Source organism: Ranitomeya imitator, chromosome 9 (assembly GCF_032444005.1).
Source record: "Ranitomeya imitator isolate aRanImi1 chromosome 9, aRanImi1.pri, whole genome shotgun sequence".
Lineage (NCBI taxonomy): Eukaryota > Metazoa > Chordata > Amphibia > Anura > Dendrobatidae > Ranitomeya > Ranitomeya imitator.
The window spans coordinates 44,526,779-44,536,266 of NC_091290.1; the positions used below are offsets into that span (position 1 = coordinate 44,526,779).

A 9,488-nucleotide genomic window follows, 5' to 3' on the forward strand; every position below is an offset into this window, starting at 1 on the left:
CATCCATAGTGTTGGTTTTTTTTACAGTGAGATTTGATGTACGCATGCACGCTACACCGGTCTGTGCCTACACTTGTTTCACAGCATCTTTATGGTGTCCGAGCATGTCCAGGAGCCATGGTGATGCGTCTCTGATCCCTGTCATGTACAGTCTTGCTTTGATGGCCCTGGGCTGGTTGTTTGGCACGCACGGCGAAGTCTGCATGCGCCACTTTGGTCTGATCTCATTGGTTTGCCTCGGACACCAATCACGTGATCAAAGATATTTAAGGGCTTGTGGGTTACCTCAGTATACCAAACCCCCTGAAGAAGTAAAACACTAAATATGCGAAACACGCATTGGTAACTTTGCAGTTTGCACTATTATCATAGGTAAGAGGTTTTTTTGCCATACACCTGTAATTTGCTGTTTGTATGTCTGCCTCTATGACCACTGTGTCTTTAATATACAAAAATCTCAATGCGTGCATACTATTTTCACTTTTTACTGCAATTGTGCACATACTGCCTTGATACCTATGTAACGATGATTGTCATTCTTTACACTTTTTTGGTTCTCTAAATACTTTTACTATATATGTAATTACAAATACAGCTCTGATCTGTATTAATATTAATACTTTACTAGAATGCTATTTTACATATACAAGTGGTGTCCGCCAACTATAAGAATCCATTGTAAAAAGTGTAAAATAGGATATAGCTGTTGAAATGGCGCTGTTGACTGCATTTTCGAAACAGCTACTGTATATCCAGTAAAAAATGTATACGTTAAATGTACACACTTTTCTTTTTTTAAATTGATTCCTATAATAACAGATGGACTGTTTGCATGCATATAAAACTTTTTTTATTATATACCTTAAACTTAAAAAAAATGGTGTGAACATAACCTTAAACGATTTGTACAGCTTCACACGGAATTCTTTTTTTTGGTTGCTAAACATAAAAATATACTCCAGCATTTTTTTATGGCAGCACTTGGGCGGTGCCACTAATTTAAGGTCCCTGCAGATAGTATTATACTGAACAACCGCCTTCTTCATCTCTTACCGCCACCCCCATGCCATCTTGTGACCGCAACTTCTGACCTACCGGAGGTCAGAGGCAATGGTCACAAGCTTTCAGTGCAAGTCTACGAGAGCCAGGATGAAATTCACATAGACTTGCAATGAAAAGTGACCTAAGGAGTGATCCAGAAGGTCAAAAATTTCTGGAGACCGATAGGAGCTGTGCAGATAAAAGATGAAGATGGCGACAGGTCGTATAAGAATAACTGCGAGGACCTTACATTAATAGCGCCACTCCTGCGCTGCAATAAGAATAGAACGCTGGAGTGGTGCTTTAAAGAAATGGTACCCTTGTCTGATAAAGGCCCAATCTAGGGAAGTATGGCACACCCGCATACTGTGTAAGGCAGGGCAGGCTAGAGGGTCATCTCTCGGAGACCTACAATGGCAGAGTAGGGCACAGCTCCAATCTGGTGGAAAAGATGGCGGTCTCTGGCACCAGTGTCGGACCTAAGTGACTAGTATTGGACCCCACAGACGTGACTGAGCTGAACAGAGCATGCATGGTATTAGCATAGTCAAGGCCTTTTGTTGGGTCATATTGTTTGGGTGACTATGCAGCTTTAGCGAAGGACAGATTGCGTCTATAGAAAAATTCTTCCCGGATGTTATGACCTCAATCTCACACACAGCCATATGATGTCAGTCATAGTAATTGCACTTCATAACTTATATACCTTCTTAAATACCTCGGCTTTGAAGCCAGTAGTGATTTCAGGTAACTCCTCATGGCTATATCATTCTTCATCTTGCTAAGTTCGCTTGTAAAAAGGCCGTCTGCGTGTCTCCTGACTCTCCTGTAACAGGACCAAGCCATATGTTATAGAATATCATTATATCCTGTAGTGGAAAATATCTACTACCTTTATATTAAGGCAATTTCATTAAGTATAGGGGAACCTTCCAATAATATACATTGAAGAAATGGGGCACCATAGCAAAGATTAAACAAAGCCTCCATCATGGTGTGGGGCTTTGCCACCTAAGGCACAGTTGTTTGGGTTTGTTTCTCCCACCCATAACTAATTTCACACCCTCTTCATTGGGATGAAAAAGGGAATTCCGATAAATCCAGTGCCTCAGGACCCTCTACACACTAATCGTTCCCCTCTCAGCGCCCCACACATTAGTACTGCCCCCTTATTGTGTCCCACAAAGTAATATTGTCCCCACAATCCTCCTTTGAGCCCAAAAGAAATATTTCCCTCTTTTGTGTGTCCACACAGTAATAATAGACCCTTTGTGTCCCCTGCAAAGTTACTACTGCCCCCAAACACTAATAATTCATCTTGGGCACCCCACAAAAATAGTTCTTCCTGTTGTGACTCCGATCAATATCACTATCAATTCAGGAGCACCATGGCGATGAACAATGAATTACGGGAGTGGACATTTTCCTGCACAGAGGACTTTTTTGGCAATAAATGATAATATAGGACAACAGTCCCGCACACTCATCACCCTGAGAAGATGCATGCGTATATGTATAATTGGAATTCAGAGAACTTCTTACCCATCTGGAAAAGGAGACGAGAACTCAAAGAAGATTGTCATCACCACCAAGGAGAATAGTAAATGTGGCATCTTCTCACTGCCTGTAAAATATCCATTTAGTGTGTATGTGGAAAGTGAAGATTAAAGGGGCTGTAGAGAATTAAAATAAAATTAAAATATGGCTGCTGTGGTACGGAAGCTTAGTCTTATTCACTTTAGTGGAGCAGGGCTGCGATGCCGAACAACTAATTAACAGTCATGTATACAACACTTAACATCATTTCATTGCATTTCTTGTTATTGTTTTTCTTATTTTACAATTTAATCTGTAAAGTGTTGTACAGGAGATATATGTAATTACTGTGCCTCCAGTAGAACTTATCCTCATACACAGGGGTAAAGCTAAAGAGGATGCAGAAGAAGCAGACACAGCCAATCCCAAGTGCTTAGAATGTCCAATGACATTTGCACTACATAAAAGGAAACCAGTATTATAATGGGCACAGAGCGCAGACCAATGTTTGGGGATTTTGCATTGGGGCCATGGAGCTTCATCTTACACTTCTGCTCCTGTAAGTGTACAGGCTCAAGAAAATGTCTGTGGATTCCAGTTCGGTCACGGACCGCAATGCACGGACTGGCCATGGGTCTCCCAACCCAAGACATCACGGACCACAATGCACGGACTGGTCGCGTGTTTCCCAAATCAAGAGATCACATACCGTCATGCACGGACTGGCCGCAGGTCCCCCAACCCAAGAGATCATGGACCGTGATGCACGTACTGGCCATAGGTCTCCCAACCCAAGAGATCACATACCGTGATTCACCGACTGGCAGCAGGTCTCCCAACCCGAGAGATCACGGACACAAAGGCACGGACTAGCCGCGGGTCTCCCAACCCAAGACATCACGGACCACAATGCATGGACCGGTCGTGGGTTTCCCAAATCAAGAGATCACGTACCGTCATGCACGGACTGACCGCAGGTCCCCCAACCCAAGAGATCATGGACCATGATGCACGTACTGGCCATGGGTCTCCCAACCCAAGAGATCACGTACCGTGATGCACCAACTGGCAGCTGGTCTCCCAACCCAAGAGATCACGGACCACAATGCACAGACTGGCCATGGGTCTCCCAACCCAAGACATCACGGACCACAATGCACGGACTGGTCTCGGGTCTCCCAAATCAAGAGATCACGTACTGTCATACAAGGACTGGCTGTAGGTCCCCCAACCCAAAAGATCATGGACCACAATGCACGTATTGGCCATGGGTCTCCCAACCCAAGAGATCACGTACCGTGATGCACCAACTGGCAGCAGGTCTCCCAATCTGAGAGATCACGGACTGCAATGCATGGACTGGCTGCGAGTCTCTCAACCCAAGAGATCATGTGCAGTGACGCATGGACTGGCCGCAGGTCTCCCAACCCAAGAGATCATGTACCGTGATGCACAGATTGGCTGTGGTTCTCCCAACCCAAGCGATCAAGGACCGCAATGCACGGACTGGCCGAGTATCTCTCAACCCAAGAGATCATGGACCGTGATGCACAGACTGGCCGTGGGTCTCCCAACCCAAGAGACCATGTACCGTAATGCACTGACTAGCCGAGCATCTCCCAACCCAAGAGATCATGGACCATGATGTACGTACTGGCCATGGGTCTCCCAACCCAAGAGATCACGTACCGTGATGCACCAACTGGCAGCAGGTCTCCCAACCCGAGAGATCACGGACCGCAATGCACGGACTGGCCGCGAGTCTCTCAACCCAAAAGATCATGTACAGTGATGCATGCCCTGGCCGCAGGTCTCCCCAACCCAAGAGATCATGTACCGTGATGCACGGATTGGCTGCGAGTCTCCCAACACAAGAGATCAAGGACCGCAATGCACGGACTGACCGAGAATCTCTCAACCCAAGAGATCATGGACCGTGATGCACAGACTGGCTTTGGGTCTCCCAACCCAAGAGATCATGGACCGTGATGCACGGACTGGCTGAGCATCTCCCAACCCAAGAGATCATGGACCGCGATGCACCGATTGGCCGTGGGTCTCCCAACCCAAGAGATAACGTACTGTGATGCACAGACTGGCCGTGGATCTCCCAACCCAAGAGTGGTAAACTCATAGACATTTATGAAGCTGTCATGCTTGGGTTAGGAGACCCGCGGCCAGTCCATGCATTGCAGTCTGTGATTGAACAGAGATCCACGGAAATCTGCATGAGTCCTAAGAGAGTGGAAAAGCATCCTTGCACTATTTGGATAATATATGAAACTATTTAGTAATTTTGTAGTCAAGGAATACTGGTCTTGCCTGGCAGGACCACAAGTGAGAAGCGGCTGAAGCTGTACTGTAAAGCAACTGGTTCATGCAGCTTTACATGAACACCCGAGCCTTACACTATGGCTGGTCCGAATAACTAAAGCAATTGTTACCATCCCCCTCTCGTGTCTCCCCTTTTCCCCATAGTTTGTAAGCTTGCGAGCAGGGCCCTCACTCCTCCTGATATCTGTTTTGAACTGCATTTCTGTTATGCTGTAATGTCTATTGTCTGTACAAGTCCCCTCTATAATTTGTAAAGCGCTGCGGAATATGTTGGCGCTATATAAATAAAAATTATTATTATTATTATTATAGATGTCATAAGCCTGCAGACACTGGAACATTAACAAATCTGTAATATAGATATGTTTAAATTTCCTTATTTTTACATCGTCAACATGTAGAATATTTAGCGAATAAAAATTTGCTACGATTGTTTCAAAAAATCCACAATGCACAATGGCTGCAATCTGTGAAAACATCAGTGAGCTTGCTCTGCCATGGGGCTTGTTACCATTTTAGGCTCCATTCACATGTTGTGGTCGCAGTGCAGTTATTTTTTCTCAAACTATGCAATTTTGCCATGAGTTTTTTTTTTTTTTAAATTCACATTTTTTACATGATCATGGTAAAATTACATTATATTTTTTCTCATTATTTTGAAAATTTACGCAATTTGCATTTTTGCCACAATCACAACAAAAATAAACACAGGGTGACCGCATAGTGTGAATACAGGCGTATGTGTCTTTTTGTTATGCTGCTCTGCTAATTTTGACCATGAAACATCAAAGGGACCTGAACGTCCATGTGATCAAAAATCATCTGAGAGAAGCTAAAATAATTTAGCAAACTCTCTATCAGATTGGATGCACTGATGGATTCGTAGTGCAGGGGAATCTCTAATGTCCCCAAACGCTATTAATCTGCAGATATGGGGTTAATCTGCAGGTTAATGGTGTCACAATGTTGTCTGACTGCCTAACTTAAAGTGCGGCTACCAGGAAGAAATTAACTTTATTCTTCCCAGGAGTCGCCGGCTTTCAATAAGGGCAGGTCCAGACGACCATTCGAGAGAATTGGGATGTTATGGTAATCACTCTCTGATCAGAGCATCAGCATAGTGTGATCCAATTTTCTCAGATGAGGAAAAGATGGAGAAAAACATTTCTCCAGCCTCTCCATTTTGTGTGGTTGCAAAAATTGGACTGCGCTCAGATGTCATCCGAGTGCAGTCTGATGTTTCCCACGCAATCATGGATAAGTGCGATCCAAATAGGATCATGCAGCGATTTTTTTTCCCTCGTAAGTCTTTGTCCAAGGAAAAAAATCAGACATGTGCACGGCCCCATAGATTAACATTGGTCCGAGTGTAAGGCTACTTTCACACTAGCGTCGTTTTCTATACGTCGCAATGCCTAATTTTTTTCCCCCATAGACTAATATTAGCGACGCACTGTGATGCATTGACACACGTCGCAACCGTCATGCGACGGTTGCGCCATGTTGTGGCGGACCGCCGGCAGCAAAAAACGTTACATTTTTTGCTGCCGACGGTCCGCCCCCACCTCCCCGCACCTCACAATGGGGCAGCGGATGCGCTGGAAAAATGCATCCGCTGCCCCCGTTGTGCGGCGCATTCACTGCTAGCGTCGGTACGTCGGCCCGACGCACTGCGACGGGCCGAGTACGACGCTAGTGTGAAAGTAGCCTAATCTGATGTTTTGTCAGATCGATCTCTGACATCAAATACGCTCGTCTGCACCTGCCCTAACGGAGACAAATCGGAGGGTCTTCAGTCACCGCTCAATGCACAATGACTGGCGGCCGTTAGCACGCCCCCGGGACTTTGATTGACAGCCCCCTCTGCTGCACATCTGTGCCCAGTGAGTTTACAGCCGCCACGCACAATGCTGTCAGTGATGACTGTAGCCGCTCCGTGTATGACTGAAAGACAACCGTATGACTGAAAGCTGTGCTCTCAGACAGAATGATAACGCTATTAGCCAGCAGATTAACCCTGTATGTGCAGTTTAATAATGCTTGGGGCTTGGGAACATGCATCAGCGATAAAGGGTGTAACACAAAGGCTATAGTAAGTAAATAATGCAAAATTTTTAACAAAACCCAACCAAAAAAATGATTTTTTTAGTTCAAAATACATGCAAACAAATGCCCACCTCGCCGTCCATATCCATTAAGGCAGCATTACTAAGCAAAGAACCTCTATACTATACACATTAGTTCCACAAACCCAATTACACGCTGTAAAATTATGCAGACATTTGTAATTGTTATATCAAATTCACAAACCTGCTTGTTGTTTTGTCTGGATGTAAGATAGAAAATACTTACCCAACTAAAATACAGAATTAGCTGGTATATATATACCCCATGGGCATCGCAAGGAGCTGCCATACCGGCCACAGTCCTCTTTTATCTGCTAATTACTTCCGTAAATATGTCTGTTTCAATAAAACATTTTTTTTAAAAAACAGCGTAAAGTATAATTAATGACTGCTGCAGAAAACCAAAGCAGAGATTCTTAATCCGCAGGTAAATTGTGTAATCCCCAGTACACGTATCAGAGATGATTAATGATATTGACATGATGGTCATTTCAAATAACTGTCAGAAGCAATATTTAGAAATAGGTTCGTTATAGATGGATGTAATAATCCATAGCTGAAATGTGGATTAATGAGAAAGGAAATGAGAGAACTACACATAACAATAACCAAATAACCGCCTCTCATAGTCCTTCTGTGATTCCACAGAGGTGTGTAAAGAGTCCGGAAACTGAACAAACAAGATCTTTGAAGGGGTTGTCCAGTCTAAAATGATAAGTCTGCAGTCACTCTGTGTGTTACTCTGTCTGACTGCAGACTTAAGAATCCCCCTAGTGCACGTGCAGTGCCCCAGAGTCCTGCAGTAATGTCGCTCTGCCACTAAGGGGAGTGATGTTATGTCTGATTGCACTAAAGGAGTTCACCTGACCAGGTATCACAGTCACACATTACACTTCACACTCCGGCCACCAGGGGGAGCAAAAGGCACTATGTACTAGGCCACTCCTCACACTGGTAAAACTGGGGGTTGGATAGGAAGGTAGGACAGAATGCAGCCTGGGAGAGCTCCAAGGAGGACCTGTCAGAACCGGGAATCTGGCAGGTGCCTAGCAGAAAGGACAGATTGTTACGGGACCGCACCTGCACTACCTTGCGGCGGTATCTCAAGGAAGGACACGAAGAGAAGGATATTGTGGAGAAGTGAGAAGTGGGATCAAAGTACGAAGGAGATAGAACCAGAAGGAGTCGTGCCCCGAGATTGGCAACATCCTTCTGAGGCACGTAGCCGGTGGCCGGAGCACCGAGGAAGTAACAGACTCCACGCATTACTTCAAACAGCAGCAGGACAATTGATTACAGGTTGGCTGTCTGACTTAAATCACCTAAACGGACATAGGAGGCAATCGTGGGAGAGGGGTGTCATCAGAATAACTCCAGGCCTACCTGTCATAAAGGTGCGTCCTAGCCATATAATCTGGGGGACGTAGCGAGAGAGAGAGAAGGAACAGATACGACAGTTGTGAGGACGATCCCGTGGTGCTCAGCAGGGAAGGACTACAACACACAGGCACTAGAAGGTAGACACTGATTCCCACCTGCAAAGGGAACTCTGGATGTGCCTTCGGACCGGCCGGACTCAGCCAGCCCAGTTAGCAGTGCTCTGGATTGCGGACCCCGAAGCCTTCAGTAAAGGTAAAGAGACTACAACCCTGTGTCCTCGTTATTTCTCGCACCTTGCACCACGCACCATCACCTTTCATTGGACGCCCCTTAGCAGGGTCACGGACCGGGTCTAGCCACCGTGACAACCCCGGATCGAGTACCCCGTGGCCCTGTGTCTGGGGGCGCTCCACACGCACTGTGTGAGGATTCGCCAGTTTCTGAGCTGAGACTGGCGGTGATGTATGTTATATGCGTTCTCCTATGCAGAAGCCATCTAGTAGGCGCGACCTTGCTCCATACAAGTGTATTGAGAGAGGCCACGCTCACTAGATGGTCGCGTCCACTGGATGGCCACACTCACCAGACACATGCCCACTAGACGGCTTCTGTCTGGGAGTATGCATATCACATACATCACCGCCATTCTCGGCTGAGAAACTGGCAAATGCTTGCCGAACACTCAGGGATTCCAAAGTCTGCAGTCACACAGAATGACTGCAGACTTATAACTAAAGACTGGACAACCCCTTTAATGGTGGTTATATCTGACACTGGATTCATCGCTTTTACGGATGCTAGCATCACATATTAATTCTCTTCCTAACTCCAGTATCTTAAATGAGTTCATTTGGGTTTTAGTCATTTGAGTTTCAATGGCTTTTACTAAAATTTAAAAAAACAAACTGTCACGGGGTCACCACGACAGAGAGGAGCCAGAAGACAGCAGCGTCTGATTGCTCCTACTCCTGCGCTGAAAAGAAGCACTTCACCTTCGTTTTTAAATGGTGTTAATTTCTTTTGGTAGTACATGGGTTAATCGGCCATGTTTGGAGCTCTGGGAGTCCAAGC

General features: G+C 45.5%; 1 long non-coding RNA gene across 1 annotated transcript; it reads right to left on the reverse strand.

Annotated features, from left to right (window-relative positions):
- Window positions 1-1,765: 1,765 nt before the first annotated feature.
- On the reverse strand, window positions 1,766-7,257 carry LOC138649796 (uncharacterized). Its single transcript, XR_011315363.1, has 3 exons — window positions 7,222-7,257; window positions 2,584-2,665; window positions 1,766-1,867 (listed from the first exon to the last, which is right to left on the reverse strand). It is a non-coding gene; the product is annotated as an uncharacterized lncRNA (long non-coding RNA).
- Window positions 7,258-9,488: the final 2,231 nt, after the last annotated feature.